This window comes from Oryx dammah, unplaced genomic scaffold (genome assembly GCF_014754425.2).
Source record: "Oryx dammah isolate SB20612 unplaced genomic scaffold, SCBI_Odam_1.1 HiC_scaffold_16, whole genome shotgun sequence".
Taxonomy (NCBI): Eukaryota; Metazoa; Chordata; class Mammalia; order Artiodactyla; family Bovidae; genus Oryx; species Oryx dammah.
Genome location: NW_024070200.1, coordinates 47,624,464 through 47,645,303, shown reverse-complemented (window position 1 = coordinate 47,645,303; position 20,840 = coordinate 47,624,464). Strand labels below are relative to the sequence as shown.

At 45.5% G+C, this 20,840-nt stretch overlaps 1 long non-coding RNA gene across 1 annotated transcript; it reads right to left on the bottom strand.

The window, feature by feature from the left end:
• Nucleotides 1-11,143: 11,143 nt before the first annotated feature.
• Nucleotides 11,144-13,136, bottom strand: LOC120875625. Its single transcript, XR_005724005.1, has 2 exons — nt 12,819-13,136; nt 11,144-12,247 (listed from the first exon to the last, which is right to left on the bottom strand). It is a non-coding gene; the product is annotated as an uncharacterized LOC120875625 (long non-coding RNA).
• Nucleotides 13,137-20,840: the final 7,704 nt, after the last annotated feature.

Genomic DNA, 20,840 nt, shown 5'->3' with positions numbered 1-20,840 from the left:
CTGGAGCATCGAAAAAGCAAGAGAGTTCCAGAAAAACATCTATTTCTGCTTTATTGACTATGCCAAAGCCTTTGACTGTGTGGATGACAATAAACTGTGGAAAATTCTGAAAGAGGTGGGAATACCAGACCACCTGACCTGCCTCTTGAGAAACCTATATGCAGGTCAGGAAGCAACAGTTAGAACTGGACATGGAACAACAGGCTGGTTCCAAATAGGAGAAAGAGTACATCAAGGCTGTATATTGTCACCCTGCTTATTTAACATATACAGAGTACATCATGAGAAATGCTGGGCTGGAAGAAGCACAAGCTGGAATCAAGATTGCCGGGAGAAATATCAATAACCTCAAATATGCAGATGACACTACTCTTATGGCAGATATGCAGATGACACTACCCTTATGGCAGAAAGTGAAGAGGAACTAAAAAGCCTCTTGATGAAAGTGAAAGAGGAGAGTGAAAAAGTTGGCTTAAAGCTCAACATTCAGAAAACTAAGATCATGGCATCCGGTCTCATCACTTCATGGCAAATAGATGGGGAAATAGTGGAAACAGTGTCAGACTTTATCTTTTTGGGCTCAAAATCACTGCAGCTAGCGATTGCAGCCATGAAATTAAAAGACTCTTACTCCTTGGAAGTAAAGTTATGACCAACCTAGATAGCATATTCAAAAGCAGAGAGATTACTTTGCCAACAAAGGTCCATCTAGTCAAGACTATGGTTTTTCCAGTAGTCATGTATGGATGTGAGAGTTGGACCATGAAGAACGCTGAGCACCGAAGAATTGATGCTTTTGAACTATGGTGTTGGAGAAGAGTCTTGAGAGTCCCTTGGACTGCAAGGAGATCCAACCAGTCTGTTCTAAAGATCAGTCGTGGGTGTTCATTGGAAGGACTGATGCTAAAGCTGAAACTCCAATACTTTGGCCACCTCATGCGAAGAATTGACTCACTGGAAAAGACCCTGATGCTGGGAGAGATTGGGCGCAGGAGGAGAAGGGGACGACAGAGGATGAGATGGCTGGATGGCATCACCAACTCGATGGACATGAGTTTGGATGAACTCTGGGTATTGGTGATGGACAGGGAGGCCTGGTGTTCTGCGATTCATGGGGTCGCAAAGAGTCAGACACAACTGAGCAACTGAACTGAGCTGAACTGAACTATATAGCTGACAGTGTAGTTGGGTACCAAGGCTAACTTTGTTGGTCTTACAGACAAATTTGACTTATGAACATGCTCTCCTCTTGGAACAGAACTTGTTAGTATGCAGGGGACTTACTGTATAAGTGATATCATGTAGCATTTGTTGTAACGTTATTTGACACTGGGCCTCCCTGATAGCTCAGTTGGTAAAGAATATGCCTACAATGCAGGAGACCCTGATTCAATTCCTAGGTCGGGAAGATCTGCTGGAGAAGGGATAGGCTACCCACTCCAATATTCCTGGGCTTTCCTTGTGGCTCAGCTGGTAAAGAATCCACCTGCAATGCAGGAGACCTGGGTTTGATCCCTGGGTTGGGAAGATCCCCTGGAGAAGGGAAAGGCTACACACTCCAGTATTCTGGCCTGGAGAATTCCATGGACTGTAGAGTCCGTGGGGTCACAAGAAGTTGAACACAACTGAGCGACTTTCACTTTCACTTATTTGACACTGAAGCCCTTCTTATCCAGTGTAATTTAAGAAAAGCATTTTGGGGATCACTAATTTACAAGATAAAGCCCAGATACCTCAACACAGCATCCAAGACCATTCCATTCTGGCCACAGTCTCCCTTTCCAGACTCAGCACCCAGAATTTTTCCATGGTTACACCCTTGTTTCCACTCTGACCATACAGAAATGCTTTGCACTTTATATTTTGGTTCATGTTACTCCCCTTTTCATTTTTCTAAATAAAACAACGTTTCTCAGGAGCTCCATGAAGATTATTATTTTATTAATAGGAATGGCCCCCATTTTGGGGGCACTTATCATGTGCCAGACCCTCTCCAGTCAGCTTTCCCCACTCCAGCCCCTGGCTTTGGCACTGGAGCAAGATGCTGACCATGACTTTGTTGCCTTCTATGCTTTGATACCTCTTTCCACTTGGTCCCCGCAGTCCCTTGTACCAATGAGCCCCCTCTCTCTTGTCCTAGACCTCTCCCTGGCTTGGGTCTTTAATCAAATTTCCCCTCATTGCCAACGTCCCTCTTAGAAAAGAGCTTTGCAGCACCTACTTGACAAGGATGATTGAGATCTCTGGGGTTCATTCATTCATTCTATAAGTACTGATTAAGCACTGGAGGTTTTAAGATAGACGTGGTCCCACCCTCACCGCAAGCCAGGGAAGACAGACAGGAAACACAGTGTAATGATCAATTCAATAACTGCTAATGTGCAAAGTGTTGCCAAGAAGTGGGGGGAATGGGCCGATGAGAGGGACAGAATGAGACAGGAAGGGGACAGGGCACAACCTTTGAGAGAATGGCATAGCCCAAGGACATGACATAAGCTGATTAGAACCAGCTAGGTCCCAGATGGTGCTCAGTATATGTTCATTGTAACACATCAAAACATTAAATGACACACCCACAGATGCCAGGACCGTAAAGGCCAAAAAGCGGGCGGTGGCCCAATGCCTGAAAATCCCCACCCCTTCCCCAAAATAGGTGGAACACTCCTCCCACTCGTTGCTCAGTCACTAGGTGCTGTCCAGCTCTTTGCAACCCCGTGGACTGCAGCAAGCCAGGCTCCTCTGTCCTCCACTATCTCCTGGAGTTTGCTCAGATTCATGTCTATCGAGTTGATGATGCTATCTAACCATCTCATCCTCTGCCACCCCGTTCTCCTTTTGCCTTCACTTTCCCAGCATCACGGTCTTTTCCAATGAGTCGGCTCTTCTCATCTGGTGGCCAAAATATTGGAGCTTCAGCTCCTATTCATTAGCCTATGAACTAACCCACCCCTATAAACACTGACAACCCCATACCCAGAGGTCTCTTGCCATTCTTGCCTTCCAAGATGGCCCACACTCTGTCTAGGGAGTGTGTTTTCTCCCTGAATAAACCTTTCTTCACTCTTCTGTAGCTCTTTCTTAAATTCTTTCCTGCGGGAAGCCAAGGACCGAGACTTGGCAGCCGTTCCCAGACCCTGGGATGTGACCAACCTCTTGGGCCCCATTATCTTTCCTGCAATAATACGTGCACGCTCAGTCGTGTCTGACTTTTTGCAACCCCGTGGACTGTAGCCCACCAGGCTCCTCTGTCCGTGGCATTTCCCAGGCAAGGATACTGGGGTGGGTTGCCGTTTCCTCCTCCAAGAGATCTTCCCGACCCAGGGATTAAACCCACATCCCCTGCATCTCCTGCGCTGGCCAGCAGATTCTTTTTCCACTGAGCCACCTAGGAAGCACAGAAGAAGAAAAGAAACACCGCTGGGCCAGCACACCCCATCCCTCGAAGGCGAGGAGGGTCTGCCTACATGCTCTGGCAGTCACCACTATAGCCCCTGCACATTCAGGAGGAGCAGAAGCTGGAGGTATCCTTGCCTGGGAAGTTCCATGGGCAGAGGAGCCTGGTGAGCTGCAGTCCATGGGGTCATAAAGCATCAGACATGACTGAGTGACTGAGCATGCACACCTGCAACAACCTGATCTGGTGTCCAGGGAGGGCCTCCTGGAGGAGACAAAGGCCCACAAGAGACGGGACAGCATGTGAAGGACACAGGTGCGGAATTGAGGAGCATTTAGGGGCTGCAGTGAGTACAGCAGGTGGGGGGACTTTGGAAGAGGACAGCGAGTAACAGGAAATGGCCTGCGAGTCTCCTCGAAGACTCAGCTCAGGGATGGGCCTCGATAGGCTTGGGTATGAATACTGATGGGGTCGTTTACTCTCTGTGGGGCCTTGGGTGAATATCTTTTCTTTTGTTTTTAATACTTGTTTATTTGGCTGCACTGAGTCTTAGTCACAGCACTCACAATCTTCAATGTTTGTTGGAGGATGCAGGATCTTTAGTTGCAGCATGTGGAATCTAGTTCCCTGACTAGGGATCGAACCCAGGGCCCTGCATTGAAAGCACAGAGTCTTAGCCACTGGACCACCTGGAAGTCCCTTGGGTGAGTTTCTAAACCTGTTTCCGTTTTCATAGCTGCAAATGGGGCATCTTCTCCAACACCTAGCTGAATTTAATAAGCACTTAATACAAGCCAGGCATTTTTTCCAAGAACTTTACAGGACATAACTAATTTAATCCTTACAATATTCCTAAGAGATAAGGTATTACCACTTAGCAGATAATAAACTGAGTCACTAAATTAACTTGTTGAAGGTGACCTGGCATGCTGGCTGGGTTTCCAGAGTTGAAAGAGATAGATAGAGTGTAACATTTCACACAGTGCCTGGCACACAACACAGCCAGCCTTCCACATCTCCAGGCTCAGCATTCCCAGATTCAATCCACCTCGGATATTTGAAAAAAACAAACAAACCCAGAAAGTTCCCCAAAACAAAACTTGAATTTGTCAACCCAGTGACTATTTACATAGCTTTTACATTGTATTGATAACTATTTGCATAGATTTCACATTTACTTAGATATTACAAGTAATCTACAATTGACTTAAAGTACAGAGGCGAATGTACTTGTGTGTTAGTCTCTCAGTCGTGTCTGACTCTTTGTGACCCCTGTGGACTATGGCCCACCAGGCTCCTCTGTCCATGGGATGCTCCAGGCAAGAATACTGGAGTGGGATGCCAGTTCCTTCTCCAGCGGATCTTCCCGACCCAGGGACCGAACCTGGGTCTCCTACCTTTACCGATTGACCCACCAGGGAAGCTGGTTATATGCAGAGATCATGCCATTTTGTATATGAGACTTGAGCATCGTGGAAACAAATCCCCACAGACAGTAAGGGAACAATGTGACTGCTCAATAATTTTTACTATTTATTTTGATTTATCCTAAGGCCAGCAGGAAGCCATTAAAAGGCTGTAAGCCATCAAGAGGATGTTTTTTTTTTTAAAGAATGGCTCTGAGGAGTCCAGGGTAGATGCAGAGAGAGTAATTAGAAGGCTGTTACAACTAGGAGTTCGCATGCCAGGCTAAGGATCCCACATCCTGCCACTAAAAGTGTGCCACAACTAGGACCTGGTGCAGACCTGGTGCAGCCAAATAAGTAAATAAATAAAAATACTAAAAAGAATAAGAAGACTGTTACAGAGGAGGGAAATACTAGCAGCCAAATCAGACTTGTGCAAGTAGGGTAATGAATACCTGAAAGGTATTTCCACGGTGGAATCCATGTGTCTTGGGCACTGAGGTTTAAAGAGGAGTGCCAGGTTTCTGGGCTTCCCAGGTGGCGCTAGTGGTAAAGAACCCACCTGCCAATGCAGGAGACATAAAGATGCAGATTCCATCCCTGGGTTGGGAAGATCCCCTGGAGGAAGAAATGGAAACCCACTCCAGGATTCTTGCCTGGGAAATCCCATGGACAGAAGAGCCTGGTGAGCTACAGTCCATGGGGTGGCAAAGAGTCAGACTCAACTGAAGAGACTTAGCACGAAAGCCAGGTTTCTGGCTGGTCTTGGATGCAGTGCCATTGACAGGAGCCCAGTGCATGGGACAGGTTAGGCATGGAGACTTGTCTATTTCGGACAAGTGACACGTAAAGAGCACATGTAAGTAGAGATGGGCAGCAGCCATGACATGTACAAGTTCAAATCCATGACCTGTGTTGTGCTGTAAGAGGTCAGGCCTTTAGCGAACAATGAACCACCTATCATTTGCTAGCCCTTTACTCTGCCTGACTCGGTTCTGATGCTTCACAGTCTCATTAAACCCTCCGCACACCCTAAGCGGAGCTCTGTTCTGGCCTTTCATTTAGAAAAGTGGGGGACTTCCCTAGTGGTCCAGTAGTTAAGAATCTGCCTCCCAATGCAGGGGGACACAAGTTTGATCCCTGGTTGAGGAACTAAGATCCCAGAGGCTGCAGGGCAACTAAGCCCACACTACAGCTAGAGACACCCACAAGCTGCAACAAAATATCCCACATGCCAAAAGGAGGATCCCACGTGCCAAAACTGAAACTTGACACAGCCAAATAACTCATAAATTAAATCACAATAATAATGAATAAAGAATGCTTTTTAAAAAGGGAAAAATGAGTTCAGGAAGGTTAGGTTACTTTCCCAGTGTCAAGTAGGTAGCAGGCAGAGCTGGGTTTCAACCCAGGTTGTGTTGTTGTTCAGTCGCTAAGTCATGTCTGACTCTTTGTGACCCCATGGACTTCAGCACACCAGGCTTCCCTGTCCTTCACTATCTCCTGGAATTTGCTCAAACTCCTGTCCATTGAGTTGGTGATGCCATGCAACCATCTCGTCTTCTGTTGCCCCTTCTCCTGCCTTCAATCTTTCCCAGCATCAGGGTCTTTACAAATGAGTCAGCTCTTCGCATCAGGTGGCCAAACTATTGCAGTTTCAGCTTCAATTTCAGTCTTTTCAATGAATATTCAGGGTTGATTTTCTTTAGGATTGACTGGTTTGATCTCCTTGCAGTCCAAGGGACTCTCAAGAGTCTTCTCCAACACCACAGTTCAAAAGCATCAATTCTTCAGCGTTCAGCCTTCTTTATAGTCCAGCTCTCACATCCATACATGACTACTTGAAAAACCATAGCTTTGACTAGATGGACCTGTGTTGGCAAAGTAATGTCTCTGCTTTTTAATACACTGCCTAAGTTTGTCATAGCTTTTCTTCCAAGGAGAAACCCAGGTTGTACCAATGCAGCAAAAGAGGTCACCGTGGGCAGGTCCACAAGCAGCTCCAGTGTGCGCGGGACCACGCAGTGTAGACTTGTGTGGCTCAAGAGTGGACAGAGCTGAGGATCTAAACAGCAAAAGAGAATGTCCCAAGGGGTAAAAGTGAGGGTTTCCACTCTACCCCAACTGCTTCAATATCCCTTGTGTTCATCAGTCCCGCTCACCTCTTCCCATGGTTTCTTCTCAGCTTGAGGAAGCCCAAAAGCTAACCTTTCCCCCATGCTCTGGAGCTCAGTCCCCAAGAAGGGCACTTGCACGAGGGCACTAGACCAAATATCCCCAGTTTTGTCTGCAGACTAGGCCATGCCACCAGTTCTCTGCTTCCTTTCTCCCTGAATCGCACTCTCTTGCAGAAAAGGCAAGGAGGTAAAGTAGGACCAGCCACCCCAGAGGAAAGGGTTAGCATCCAACACCAACAAAATGTCCAGTTGAGAGAATTTAAGTTGGGTCTCCCATTCTCCCCTCTGCTGCAGGTTCCCCTAAGCTGCCTGTTTCCCCAAAAATTGAGCAGGTCCTTGGTCCAGAAGAGAAGGTGGAACCCTAACCTTCAGTGCCAGGTTTCAATCTGGATTTATTCAAATGACATGAGTGCAAACATTTTCTTCTAGTTTTGTTTCTGGTATTTTCTGTTCAGTGACCTGACTCATGTAACTTTTAATGATTTATCTATTGGGATTTTACAGTTTAAAAAATCATTTACCTAAAAATATCTTTATGTAATTTTTTAAGGTATTAAACATATTCAACACTGTCTTTTTTAGTTTTGTCATCACTTTTTCTTTTAAAACTATACAAGTGATTTATGAGTATGAGGAGGAGGAGGGGGCGATCGAGGATGAGACAGTTGGATGGTAGCACCAACTCAATGGACATGAGTTAGTGCAAACTCAGGGAGATGCTGAAGGACAGGGAAGCCTGGCGTGCTGCAGTCCCTGGGGTGGCTAAGAGTCGGACATGACTTAGCAACTGAACAACAACAAAGCGAGTGTGCTCTTATTGTATGATATTAAAACCCTTACAGTTCAAATAAATCAAATGTGCCGTCCAGTTCAGTCCCTTAGTCGTGTCCAACTCTTTGCGACCCCATGAATCACAGCATGCCAGGCCTCCCTGTCCATCACCAACTCCCGGAGTTCACTCAAACTCATGTCCATCGAGTCAGTGATGCCATCCAGCCATCTCATCATCTGTCGTCCCCTTCTACTCTTGCCCCCAATCCCTCCCAGCATCAGAGTCTTTTCCAATGAGTCAACTCTTCGAATCAGGTGGCCAAAATATTGGAGTTTCAGCTCAGCATCAGTCCTTCCAATGAACACCCAGGACTGATCTCCTTTAGAATGGACTGGTTGGATCTCCTTGCAGTCCAAGGGACTCTCAAGACTCTTCTCCAACACCACAGTTCAAAAGCATCATTTCTTTGGCATTCAGCTTTCTTCACAGTCCAGCTCTCACATACATGACCACGGGAAAAACCATAGCCTTGACTAGATGGACCTTTGTTGGCAAAGTAATGTCTCTGCTTTTTAATATGCTATCTAGGTTGGTCATAACTTTCCTTCCAAGGAGTAAGCGTCTTTTAATTTCATGGCTGCAGTCACCATCTGCAGTGATTTTGGAGCCCCCAAAAATAAAGTCTGACACTGTTTCCACTGTTTCCCCATCTATTTGCCATGAAGTGATGAGACTGGATGCCAGGATCTTAGTTTTCTGAATGTTGAGCTTTAAGCCAACTTTTTCACTCTCCTCTTTCACTTTCATCAAGAAGCTTTTTAGTTCCTCTTCACTTTCTGCCATAAGGGTGGTGTCATCTGCATATCTGAAGTTATTGATATTTTTCCCGGCAATCTTGATTCTACCTTGTGCTTCTTCCAGCCCAGCATTTCTCATGATGTACTCTACATGTAAGTTAAATAAGCAGGGTGACAATATACAGCCTTGACGTACTCCTTTTCCTATTTGGAACCAGTCTGTTGTTCCATGTCCAGTTCTATCTGTTGCTTCCTGACCTGCATACAGATTTCTCAAGAGGCAGGTCAGGTGGTCTGGTATTCCCATCTCTTTCAGAATTTTCCACAGTTTATTGTGATCCTCACAGTCAAAGGCTTTGGCATAGTCAATAAAGCAGAAATAGATGTTTTTCTGGAACTCTCTTGCTTTTTCCATGATCCAGTGGATGTTGGCATTTTGATCTCTGGTTCCTCTGCCTTTTCTAAAACCAGCTTAAACATCTGGAAGTTCACGGTTCACGTATTGCTGAAGTCTGGCTTGGAGAATTTTGAGCATTACTTTACTAGCATGTGAGATGAGTGCAATTGTGTGGTAGTTTGAGCATTCTTTGGCATTGCTTTTCTTTGGGACTGGAATGAAAACTGACCTTTTCCAGTCCTGTGGGCACTGCTGGCCCACTCTAAATGCTATCAGTTTGTGTACATTCATCCTGACCACCTTCTAGGTATTTACACACCTAATACATTTACAAAAATACAGTTTTGTTTTGTGTACATTTTTCTTCTTTATGTGAACATCATACTAACTGCAACTTGCCTTCTTTGCTTAACAATACATCTTAGAGGGACTTCCCTGGTGGTCTACTGGTTAAGAACCTGCCTTCCAATGCAGGGGACAGTGTCTGGTTCGATCCGTGACCAGGGAACTAAGATCCCAGATGCCTCAGAGCAACTAAGCTACAACTACAACTAGAGTCCCTGTGCCAGAAGGAGGATTCCGCTTGACATAGCGAAGATCCTGCATGCTGCAACTGGGACTGACACAGATAAATAAATACGTAGTTTTCAAAAACAAACAAGAAACCCCCAATGTATCATTTAGAGATCATTTTTGTTTTCTTACCATGTAAAGTTTGACTTATTTATACAACCTAAAATGTTCTCTTTTTCCTTGATTTCTCCCTTTGGTTCTAAGCTTAGGGAGTCATTTCTTCTCCAGGTGTTTGAAACTGTCTATTTTCTTTCCCTCACAACATTTTTACCTTTGGTCTTTATTATTATTGCTATTATTATGTCCAAATAAAATACATTTGTTGTATTATGTGAGATGAGGATACAATTTTTTTCCCAAATTGCCAGCTAGTTAGCTCAAAATAATTTTCTAAATTACCCTTTCTTTCCCTGCATTGTCTCATTCTAAAAGTCCTATTTTAAACTACTAAGACAACTACAAATTTTTGTCCTCATACCACACAATTTTAAACATCACAATTTCCTAATATGTTTTGTGGCTAGAAATTCTATTCCCTCATCCTCACTCTCATTTTACAAAACTTTCGTTGAAATTCTACTTCTTTATTCTGCTAAATGAGTTAATGAATTTTATAATCTTTTCCTTTTTTTTGAAAAGTTAAAAATCACATTTGGATTTTCATTAAGCCTGTAAATTAAATTGACCTTTCCATCTTTACATCATTTAGCCTTTGCACTAGGCATAAAAAATGTCTCTCCCTAGTCATCTTTTCTTTTAACCTTAGGAAAAAAAATTATAGATTTCTTCATAGAGAAAATGCTATATTCTGGATTAGTTTATATATCCCATGCTTCAAAACTTTAGAAGATAAACCCTCTTCCCCAGTAAAATCATTTGAACTCACAACTTTGGGGCACAGCATTCTTGATATCTGTCTTAAATTCCTCCTTAACTTATTTATTCATTAAACTAGTATTTATTTCAAGTGTCTGATATGCTTCAGGCCCAGGTTTATACATAGGGATACAGCAGCAAGTAAAATAGCTTTCTTTTTTTTTTTTCCTTTTGACAGCTCCTCTCGCCTTGTGGGATCTTAGTTCCTCCACCAGGAATTGAACTCCAGCCACGCCAGTGAAAGGGCACAGTCCTAACCACTAGCCTGCCAGGGAATTCCCAGATAGTTTTCATACAATAATCTCAAAATATAATGCTTATTTTTTAAAAAATCACGATTCTCTCAAAATAAAAAGTTTAATTAAAAACACTAAAGTTCTCTCTTCTTAGGAAGCTGGTATTCTAGTGGGAAGAGAAGGGAAACAAGTAAGCAATTAGGCATATGTCATATCAGATGGTGCGAAATGCTGCCGAGAAAAAGTGCAGTTTCAGAAAGCTGGTCAGGGGCAGACGCTCTGTCCGCTGATTTTGAACAGAAGCTGAAGGAGGTGGCTTAAATTTTCTGCTTCTGCTTCTGTCAGAGAAACTTCTCTATTTTTTCCCCCAGAAAATTATCTCAGAAATATTCAAATTTGTCTACAATCTCACATATTCTTTTATATTTTTTAAGTCTGTTTTTTGTCATTTCTACCGTTTCACCCTAAGTTTTATTTCTTTTTTTTTCCCTTCATTATATTTGTCCTTTGTATTATTTAGATCTCGTTTTTTACATAAAGAATCAACTCAAGGATGTACGTGTTATGTACTGTTTTTCTATTTTTTAAATTTTTTTTTCTGTTTCTTTTCTGACCTCTTCCTTCCTCATCTTTATTTGGGGTTTTGTTTTCATGTATTTCTAAAGTATTTAATGAGTATTTTGCTTGTTTAAATTTCTCTGGATTTAATATTAAAATCACTTTAAAAACTAAGTAAAATTTTGAGTAAAGCTTTGTGTACATATTGTTGGTTTTCCTAGGTGTGACTCTTTATCTTTCTTTCTAAATTAACACAACTCCTAGTATATATAACTGAATCATTGTGTGGTATACCTGGAACTAACACCATATTGTAAATCAACTACACTTCAAAAAAAAAAAAGTTAGACACACACACGCCCCCCCAAAGAAAACTATACTCACGCAAAAATAAAAAATAAAAAATAAAGGCAGTGAAGCTCACACACACACAAACTCTACTTCATTCCTGATTTTCTCCTTTATCCAAAAGCTTATTTGGGAGAATTTTAAATAGTCCATTTCTAACAATAATTTCTAGTGTTAGCATATTGTGAACAAAGGATATGATCCACATGACATTTGCACTTTGAATTCATTGGGCTTTTGTTTGTGATCCACTTTTAAAGTTATTTTCTGAATCCTGGGAAACAGGCTGAGTAACTTACAGCCCAAGCCAAAAGTCAGTATATCTTCAGGAACTGGGAAAAAGAACAAAATGTGAACAGGAAGTAAGCTTCAAAGAGGAAGTGATTTTGATACAGAGGAGACAAAGGACTGACTTTTTTCAGGACCCACTAAAGGCCAGGCACTGTGCTGGGTGCCTTGAATGTATTGTCTCATTCTGAGGCCAAGCAGGATTCTTCAGAGCAGGAAATGGTGCCCTGGGGAGGTTAAGTAACTTCCTAAAGTCTGTTCCTTGCTCACAGTCCTGTCCCCCTCGCTATGCTGAGCAGCTTCCCACTTTCAAGACTCAGTTTAAACATCACCTTTTTTCTCAAAGAGAAAAGTTGGGCACCCCTCTTCTATTTGTGTAGCAGTCATCGCTAGTCACATCAGCCACCCTTGGTTACCTGGAAGACCTGTAAGGATACCCAGCACATTGTGGGTTCTCAATAAATATTTGTTTATGAAGTGAAGAATACAGGCAAAAGGACCAAAATAAAGGACCAAAAAAGAGTTCCTGTATGAAGAAAGACCACAGCAAAGCCATCAGCCAAGCCATTAGCCTAAGGTACACTTCTCCAAGCCCTGCCAAATGGTGATGCCTTGGGGTTTACAAGTAATAATATTGGCATTAATAGCTCGATCTGTTTGCAAAGTGTTTGCTGCCTACACAGCATTATCCTATCTGCACTAGCTTATTTGGTCTCCAAGAATGGGTTGTCCTAAGCCCCATTTTCTAGGTATAATAGTGAAGCATTTAGAAACTGAGTCTGGCCAAGGTCAGGCAGGGAAGCCTGGCATGCTGCAGTCCATGGGGTTGCAGAGTTGGACCTGACTCAGCGACTGAACAACAAGGTCATACAGCTTGCAATTCGCCATAACCGAGAGCTCCTCAGACTCCACTTAATGCCACATTCAAACCTGAGCCCAGGTCCCTCCTGATGCAGACCTGCAGACACACGCGTGCATGCTCACGCACAAACATACCTTGCTGCCTTGGTGGAGGAGATGTTCAATTCCCCTCCGGCCTCGCTCATCATTGTGGTTTCACAATGGAGTCTTTCTTCTTCAGACAACATGTTTAATTAATGCCTTAAAGGAAATTCATGAGGGTGATCCCTGATGTTCCATGCTCATTCATTCACCTGTTCTTATGGACGATAAACACTGACAAGAGCATTAAGAGCCCCTGTTAAGAATGCAAAGCCAGGTAATCTGCTAGCCCTGGACACTGGGACCCAGGTGAAGGTTGGGGAGGATGACTTAGGGGGACCTTCAGGACAGCTCTGCTCACAATCCACTCACCCGGCTTCCAGGCCTGCCTCCTCCTCCCCCACCCTCCCAGTTCCCACCCCACACCCTCTTTATCTCCCTTCACAAAAAGCCCCATTCTCTTTTTGCACAATACACTTTCACAATAGATAGTCTATTCAACCCAGAGCCCAAATCATCAGCAACCAAAATGCTTGGTTCCTCTTTCCTCCTAGGTCTTCAAAAGTTTCCAGGGGAGGAGGAATAATTGCATTCTGTAGCATAACTTCCTGTCCCTATTTGCTTGGCTGTTTCTCCTGCAAACTGGAAGGTCCTCAAAGGCCTGGCCTGGGTCTTTTCACTATTGACTATAGAATAAATGAGAAACCCATTATTGTTTAAAATAATATAATCATTATAGAAATTTGACAAATACTTTGAGACAAAGAAGAAAATAAAAATTATCTAATAGTTCAACAAACACATATAATTTTTAATTAATTTTTAAAATTTTTGGCCACACTGTGTGGCATGCAGAATCTTAGTTCCCCAACCACGGATCAAACCCATGCTCCCTGCAACAGAAGTTTTAACCGCTAGACTACCAGGGAAGTCCTACAAGTAACTTTTAAACTTGTTTGTATTTCCTTCCAAGTTTTTATATGTACTTTTCAGGATAAATATTCAATATATATGTATATACAAAACTGGGCAAGACTACAATTGCATATGCAATTCTGTATCTCACTACATCAGAAACATTTTTCAGGTCATTAAATATTCTTCAAAAACATGGCTTTTAATAACAATGCAGTTACATCAAACATGCATGCGGTAACTTCTTTAAACATTTCCTCACTGTTGAATACTTGGGTTATTTCCTTTCTTCCTTCTGTCCTTTTCCTTTTTATTGGCTGTAATTTTTGCCAACATAAATAATATTTTGATAAACATCCTTAACTCACATCTTTGTCCACACTGATGACTCCCCCTCCAATAGATTTCTAGAGCTAAAGTTATTAATCAAAAGACATAAACTTTTTCAACTTCTCTTGACTTACAATATCAAATTATTTTCCAGGCTTTGATCCACCAGCCTTCTCATAGCAATACATGTCATCATTGTGGCTTTTATGTATTTGTGTGTTTTTAACTGTTTAGTGAAGCTAGCAGTTTCCTGTTTATGGTAGGTGGCCCATGTTTCTTTTAGCTTATTTTTAGTCTTATATTTATGCAAATAAGGCCAGTTAATTTACTGGTCCAAACAATGATGGGAATAAAGTCACACAACCATGCACCCTTGGTCATAAGGGGGATGGGAAGTTTCACCCTATCGTCATTCGCTGAGAAAGGATGCACAAAGGTCAGATGCTTACCCCGTCTATCTAGCTACAAAGACTTGCTTTCTTCGGGTTTTTCTTACAAACCCTGAAAGTTGTTTAGCCATGTAGCCGTGTCCAACTCTTTGAGACCTCATGGACTATACAGTCCATGGAATTCTCCAGGCCAGAATACTGCAGTGGGTATATCCTATCCGTTCTCCATGGGATCTTCCTGACCCAGGAATTGAACCAGGGTCTCCGGCATTGCAGGAGGATTCTTTACCAGCTGAGCTACCAGGGAGGTCCCCCCTGAGTCTCCCTAAATTGCCACTACACTTCTGAGAATTTTGAGCTGCTGCCCAATACAACTTCTGTAGGACTCTGGTCCCTGACTTAGTTCTCAGTGACTCTCCAGCTCTGGTCCTCCTGCCATCTCCTACATCCCATCCTTTCAGGAATTCAAGGTTTGCTTCTGCTCTCTGAAACCCCTTGAAGATCCGTCCTCAGGGTCCTGCATCTTCTATTGACTGGAATCCATCCAGTGGCGAGGTTTGATTCTCAAAACCAAATATTAGACATTGCAAAGTCACTGATATATACATATGTATATACACATATATATTATTCAGCTGCTCAGTTGTGACCAACTCTTTATGATCCCATGAGCTATAGCACACCAGGCTTCCCTGTTCTTCACCATTTCCCAGAGCTGGCTCAAACTCATGTCCACTGAGTCAGTGATGTCATCCAACCATCTCATCCTCTGTCATCCCCTTCTCTTCCTGCCTTTCAGTCTTTCCCAGCATCAGGGTCTTTTCCAATGAGTCAGCTCTTCGAATCAGGTGGCCAAAGTATTGGATCTTCAGTTTCAGCATCAGTCCTTCCAATGAATATTCAAGGTTGATTTCCTTCAGGACTGATGGCTTTGATCTCCTTTTGGTCCAAGGGACTGGTCATGGTGGAGAGAGTTCTGACAAAACGTGGTCCACTGGAGAAGAGAATGGCAAACCACTTCAGCATTATTGCTTGAGAACCCCATGAACGTATGAAAAGGCAAAAAGATATATAGTATTTATAAAAATATTTCTTTATCTGGCTGTACGGGTCTTAGTGGCGGCATGCAGGATCTTTTAGTTGCGGCATGTGGTATCATCCTCCATGAACAGGGATGGAATCCAGGCCTCCTGTATTAGGAGCACGAAGCTTTAGCCACTGGACCACCAGGGAAGTCCTTGATATAAATTTTTAATGTTTGTTTGGTTCTGCCAATGAAAGCAACAAATTTTAATAATCATCTGCTGATCTCCCAGCAGTTACTCTGGTGAATATGTCAATTGGAACACTGAAGAGCTGTGTTTCATCCCTTTATTTGGCTTACTAGATTCCTCAGATTTTCAGAGATTTCAGAGATGGTTATGAACATTCTTGAAGGTCTGTGACATGACTGCATCCTCCCAATAATAAATCTTATACTAACAAATATTCCCTCCCATTCCAGCCGTGGGGCTCCTGAAAAGCCCAGGGGAGGCTTCCTTTACTGCTTCTGCATTTGAACAGCTGATTTCTTTCTCTCTTGTGTGAGTGAATCTGAAGGCTTCCTTCCTGGGTTTGAGAGGGTCGGGGGACTGAAGGTGATGGTGTCTGTGAGCGTAGGCCCTTGCGAGTACTTTCCTCACGGTCATTCACACAGGCTTCACCGTTTACCAAACGAAGTATCACGCGTCACATGTCATGCATCACCTGCTTTCATGCCTGCCCACAATCCCAGGAGATGGCCATTACCGAAGCTACTCAGGTGTCAGAGAAGGAAGTGGGTCACTGCCCAGACAGGTTCTTGCAGGGAGGTGATCTGGGAGAGAAAACGGGGAAGTATCCGGGGCAGATGGGCTTCCCTGGAGGCTCAGATGGTAAAGAATCCACCTGCAACGCAGGAGACGCTGGTTTGATCCCTGAGTCGGAAGATCCCCTGGAGAAGGGAATGGCTACCCACTCCAGAGAATCCTGGAGAATCCCATGGACAGAGGAGCCTGGTGGGCTACAGAGTCAGGCATGACTGAGAGACTAACACGCGCATACACACACATGAGGAGGAGATATGCGAAAGAAAAGAAGAAAACAGAGATGTTGAAAGGAACTCCCACCTAGAAACTCTGGCTGCAAATTCTGGCTCAGTCACTCCATAGCTGTGACCTTGGAAAGCTTTTTTTCTTGGAAAGCTTTTAAACTTTTCTGTGCCTCGGTCTCCTCAGCTGTAAAATGATGACCAGAATATGACATTTATCTGGCACAAAGGTGACTGATTGTACAGTATGTTTATCACAGCAGGTCCATAAAAGTGGAAAGTTGGGAATATCCCGCCAGTCCAGTGCAGTGCTTTATTTTTAAACAAGATAAACACATGCTATGGGAAAATGCCATTTGTTAAGAATGACAATGGATGTTTACAGAGGGGGAGATATCTGTGACATATTATCAAGTAAAAGTGGTTGCTATTGGTAGGAATAACATTACGTCATTTTTGTTAATTTTCTTAAAATAATATGTTTACATGTACAGTCATTCATCTGGTTAGCAATATTTACTTTGCATAGTTTTATTACTATGCATTTATGTGCAGATGTGTGCCTATAAAACGTCCAAGGTTATATGCCAAACTGTAATGTCTCTGCAGGAGTTCTTTTTCAGGTTTACTTAGCTGGTTATCAAATTCTCTCACAATGAACTTGTGTCATAAAGAAATAGAAGTGCAAAAGGTTTACGACGCAGGAACCGGAACCCTGGTGTCTGCCTGGATCCAGGGGGCAGGTTGCTGATGCCAAGTTCATTTGCAGGTTGCCTGGAGAATGAGGAACCCAAGCAAAGGACTAAGAGGTTTCAAGAGACTTAATATGGGCTCTAGAGGAGTCAAAAGTCGCTCTCTCCCCCTCCCTTCTCCCCAGTGTGAACTTCTCGGCCCACTTTTCTCCACTGAGCAAACAGCCAGGCACCTTACTCCTAGGGGCTCGCTGGGATTTTACAAGGCCCACTCTCCTCTGTTCCTATTTGCTCTTCAGGCAGGCGACATCTCCACCCATCAGGCCAGGCCTTGGTAACCACAGCTGTCACATTCTGGTCTCATTCCTGAGTTGACACCCTGGCCATCCTGGTTGGCTGTAGGCGATCCCCATTCCCAGCCATCCATGAGGACACAGGGCATCTCTGAAGGAATGCTCTCTCCACAGCCATTTCATCACATTTCAGGTATGGTGACTCACTCAAGTTGCAACCCTTAACATAAATCTTCAGTTAGTAAGAGCACCTCCCGTCACTCCCTAACACATAATGACAATGAATAAAAGCTATCATGTATTGGAGCTTATGTCCCAGATGCTGAGCTGGGCACAGGCTTTTTTAAGCCTCACAGAAACCCTGTGAGTCAGTTGTTTTTACCCCATTTCACAGATGAGAAAACTTACATTCAGAGAGGTCAATTGGCCCAGGAATATGCAGCAAGTCAACCTGGACCCTTAAACATAAAACACCGTTTCTGTGGCCCATAGGTCTTCTTGGTTTAATCGCTTAGTTGTGTTCAACTTTTCAGACCCCATGGACTGAAGCCCACCAGCCTCCTTCGTTCCATGGGATTTCCCAGGCAAGAATACTGGAGTGGATTGCCATTTCCTTCTCCAGGGGATCTTCCCAACCCAGGGATTGAACCCAGACAGACCCAGGCAGTCCCCTGCATTGTAGGAGGATTCTGACTGAGCCCACCAGGGAAGCCCATAGGTCTTCTTACCCTCATCTTACAAAGATGGGAACTAAGGCTATTAACCATCCAAGTTCATGGTGAGCATGTGGGAGAGGCGAAAGTTTTAAAATCTCCCTGCTATCCTGCCCCTGCCCAACTCGTGCTCTGACACCCGTGTGTCCCTGCTCTGCCACTGTAGCCAATATTTGTGGAGGCTCCAAGAATCCAGAAGAATGTGCTCTCTTGCCTTGGCATCTTCAGACAGGCTGTGCCATCACATGCGTTTACCTAGACATCTAGACATAACTTCCTCCAGGAGCCATCCCTGACCATCCTAGTCCAAGCACCCCTTTCCTAGGTGCTTCCTTGGTTCATCCTTACCTGTAACATGCAGCACTGTGGTTGCCTGTCTTCTGGTTTCTTCCCCTGCCAGTCTAAAGTCTAAGTGACGACCACAGGCAAGGATAGTTGTTAGGTCCTTAGCACCCAGCATGGAGTGGGCACAGAGTAGGTATTCAGTAAGCATGGGTTACCCGAATGCTCCACTGTCAGTGCTGTTTGTTTGGAGGAAATAATTTAGGTGCACTAAGCAGACTCTATGATGACAGAAATGTGGCTCCCTGGACACCCCATTAAGAGGGCAGAATGGGTGGGGGATGGATGCTCTGGGGTCATCCAGGGCTCAGTTGCCCTGATATTAAAAACCACGGAGTCCTCCTTGCTAAAGCAAGTCCCAGGCTACTGTTTTCTCACTCCCAGTCAGAAACAAATCATGTTCTGAGTGACTGGAGTCATTGCTCACAGCACCGGGAGCTGGTTTAGGGTGGGGTGAGGGGCAGTGGCCTTGGGGCTCCAGTGTCTAAAGGCCCAGGCCTGCGGGCTGGGGGGAGGGGTGCAGAGTGGCAGGTCCCGTGTGTGAGTGGGGGGCGGGGGGGAGACAATGGGGCTCCGCATCTGCTCCTCGCTGGGAGAAGGGACCCTCCAGTGAAAAGCCAGGGAGAGCAGGGAAGTGTGGGAGGAATTGATGAGGAGAAGGGGTGGAGCCAAGGAGACGCAGCCGGGAGGAAGGAAGAGAAGGGGAAGGAAGAGCGGAGGGAGGGGAGAGGATCCAGGCTCTCCTTCCTCCCGATGACCTGGTCCGGAGCCGCAGCCTCCTCTCGCATTGTTTCCTGCGGAAACGTGGGGGGCCCTGGAGACTCACGCTTCTCCCCAGCCCCTGGCAGCAGCCCCCAGTCCAAGGGCCAGGCATCCAGCAGGTGCTCAACACTTAGTTGGGCAAAAGAGACATGTGGCCCAAGTTTGCTCTGGGAACTTTTCCCCTCCCTTCTCCCCACTTCTCTAGAGAAGAAGGCAGAGCAGGTTCTTAGGAACACGCCCAGGCGCCTCATGAATTGACCTTCGTGGGGTCTCTGCCGCGTTCGGTCCGAGGGCTCGGAGTGGAGAAGCGGCTGGATGTTAGAGGCCGGTCGGGAGCCGGGGGAAGGCAAAGCTTCGCCAAGCCCCGCGGCCCTGCAGGGAGGAGCCGGGGGCCCGACCCCCGCACGGCCAACGGCCACGCCTCGGCGCCCCCCAGCAGCGCGCCCGGGGGCGGAGGCCCAGGTTCTGCGACGGGCGAGCCTGCGGGGGCCGGATCCCAGCGGCTCCTCCGAGCCCCTATCCGACCCTGGCCCAGGCGCTCGCAGTACGCCCCGCTCCCTCGAGTCTGGACGTCCAGGGCTCTGCAAACAGCTGTTCAAAGGCTTTTTACAGTTCAGTGCTCTGCGGGGATGTTTGTTCCAAGCCCATCTGCCTACTTTAAAAATACATAAGTGAAGAACACACCCAACCTTCCACCTCTGGCTGGGGAGGGGCGGACTCGGCGTCCCCCGCCCGCACTTCGGAAGGAACCCGCACCCAGCACCCGCGGCGGCGTCCCCCCAACCCCCACCGGCTCTCCTCTCGGGAGGACGTCCCATGCTTCCCACGGTGGGGGAGGGCGTCCCCTGGCCCCCTTTGTGCCAGGCAGGACCGGGCCCCCCATTTCCATGCGAGGTTCTTATGCTCCCCCTCTCCCCCGCTTCAGTTAATCTTTGTTCCCCTTTTCTGCTGAGGAGAAAAAAAAAGAGAGAGAGAAAGAAAAGGAGGAAAAAAGGCGTGACTTGATTCTCAAACGAAACTCCCACAGCAAACAAAACCCTTTTAGAGAAATAAGAAAGGAGGAAGAAGGAAGAAAAGAGGGAAGGGAGAAAAAAAAGAAAGGAGAGAAACCCCTCCAGGCTTTCAATTTGAGTGGGAGAGTTGAACCGAAAGAAAGAGAAAGAAAGGAAGAAAAACCCTCTCTGCGGTAGAAAGACAAAAGAAAACTTGGGCCGACAAGAGGGGGTGTTGGGGGGGGGGGTGGAAGGAAGTGAGAAAACAAAAGAGAGATAAAAGGGCTGCTTTTCTGTCTTTCTCTTCCTCCGCGAGCTGGGTTAGGAGGAGCTGTTTTGCATCCCTTCACGTCAGCCCTGCCTCATTCCCTTCTTCCAGGGAGGGAGAGAGAGCGAGCGAGCGAGAGAGAGAGAGGAGAGGGAGAGAGAGGGGGAGAGAGAGAGAGAAAGAGAGGAGCCGGAGGGAGGGCGGCAGGAGCAGGCGGCGGGCGCGCGTGGAGGCGGGCGGCGGGCGCGCAGCAGCAGCCCGGGCGGTGGGCAGCCAGGAGCCCCCCCGGCCCCGGCCCGCCACGGGCCCCAG